The following is a 2,376-nucleotide window of genomic DNA, read 5'->3' as shown; positions in this document are numbered from 1 at the left end:
GAAGTCTGCTCTAAGAAACATGAAGGTGTGGAGGTCGTAAAGCGACATCTCGTAGCAGCCTGGGATAAAATACCACAAAAACACATGCCGGCCTCATAAGATGCGTTCCTCGACCGTCTGCGGCGAGTGGTTAAACTCAAGGGCGAACAAGTCGAACTTTACCAGTGAATTTTGAAAAAGTAATTTGTTTTCAAGAGAAATTGAATGAATTTGAAATAGTTGTTGTTTTGATAAATTTATATGTTTATTTCAATGTAGCACTTCAATTGCCGGACCCTGTATAATATAATTCAATCTACATCATTGAATATCACGAAATATTCTCCCTCCAGACCAAAAGAAACAAAATGTTTTGACCCCAATTGCCCCCGAAGAAGACATTCGGACACAAAGTGCCAATTCATGGCGATATAATTATGCAGATAACCCCGAAAATTTGGAAAGCTTTGATTTACGGGCGAGAAAATTTATTAGGTAGTTGCCTTTATCTTTGGACTGGAAACGAATAATAGGTCGGTATATCCGAATCAACACGACTCGGAAACTCGGAACGGAATCGTCATCGAGCGAACTGCTACTGCACTTATGTCTGGCTTTGACTAAGTTCATTCAGTTCCCGACCCTGAGGCGCTTTTCTTCGTTCACTATAGCCCAACTATAATCAAGCGGTGAAAGGAAGTTGGCTCGGGTGACATACAATTTTCTAACAACATGATGAATCATAAATCGTTATTTATTTCGATTAAATTTATGGAAAGCATTTTTTTCGCTCTTTGGCACCATCACCAGCTGGACTGTCGGGCGTCCGCATGCCTTCGGGGGCTCAATCTTCGATTCCATAAATATCCATAAATTGTTGAAGCCCTTCCTTAAACCGTCCGTTGGATCCCGTAGGTTTTTTTTTCGGATGGCCAACCGACCAGTCCGGAAAGATAGCGTAGGGCTTGGCTACACCAATGCATTGGGATATAAATTTGTTACCACTTTTTAGGACTGTTGCTGTTGTGATTGGTTCGCGTTTCGTTTAGGCAAATAAATCTAATTAATCCGGCGCCGTTGATAAATTGGTTAGTTCCTTCGCTAACAGCGTGCAGGCCGTAGCCACATTAACATCAGGGACAAGGCCCTTCGGGTTTCTCTGCTGTATTTAGAGGGACTGACTAAGCAACATAGGAAAGTGATAGTGCGTCTTTGGAGTCAATTAATGGTTCGAGTGGGCTGGACAAAAAATTGCTTACCAATTCCTACCGGCTTGTCGGCTTCCAGGGGGATTCGATGTTTTACAATTCTGCGGGAGAAAAATGGGTTGTAAAGTTGTTTAGCTTAGTTTGATAAGCATCGGCGTTTTGTACGTTTCATATTTCATAATTGTGGAATAAAGGGAGAACGGTTGTTCGGGATCATAAATCAGTGGGTCGGACTATACGGATTTAAGATATGCAACAAACTAGGGAATGATAGCTTTTTTTTTCCTTTTCAAGACAACATTGACTTAGGTGCAGTATAACTTAAGAAATCAAGACCTCCAAATTCGATATCAATATTATTTTAAAATTCATCAAAATAAACGTATACTTAACTAAATGTGCACGACAAATGCCAATCTCATAAACCACACCAGTTAAACTTACGCTTATCGAATCCGAAGAAACATTTTCTCACTCCATATATTCTACCGATAATCGTAATATCCCACAATTTTCTCCCCTTTCCTGATCGTTGTGAGCTCAAGAGCTATTTTCCAAGAAAATTCCTTATCCCTTCCTCAATTGGCACTCCTTGACATAGTCGCTGAAGGAAAAAAAAATCCAACGTGTCTGGATGAAAGTGCGAAGAAAGGCGGACCGAGACGGAAATGTGCCAACCTCGTCTTCACGGTGATGGAGGAAGGAATTTTTCATTCACCTTACAGGAACAATTTCCTCCCCTTTTTCCCGAACGCCGTTAAAGTAAAATAAAATTCACCATAAGTTGAGAACTATGAGTTTTATTTTGCTTCTCTTGTGTGTTTGTAGGTGGATTGTAAGCATTCACGTATGTACCTACTTTTTTCGCAACCAACCTGAACAAAGTGAGAATGAAGTTTCGGTTCCTACCAACTGTGTAAGGGTGGTGATAAGTAAAGCTTAGTTCTTTTAGAAATGGGACACTTTCTTTTGCTAATAGCTCACTTCCTAGTAGTCGGAAATTCAAACTTTTGACAACATTTTACTGCCTGTGAAAAGTACTTTCAATCCTATTTTTTCCAAAATTTAGAATTTAAGCGTTTTTGAGATATTTACGATGTAAGAGAAAATGAAAAAAATAGTTTTGCACAGTTTCCTTAAAAATCCGTCATTATTAAATCGATAGCTGACAAAACCGTTCATTATTCAA

The sequence above is a fragment of the Uranotaenia lowii genome, chromosome 2 (genome assembly GCF_029784155.1).
Source record: "Uranotaenia lowii strain MFRU-FL chromosome 2, ASM2978415v1, whole genome shotgun sequence".
NCBI classification, from domain to species: Eukaryota; Metazoa; Arthropoda; class Insecta; order Diptera; family Culicidae; genus Uranotaenia; species Uranotaenia lowii.
Note: the sequence above shows the minus strand (reverse complement) of the source record.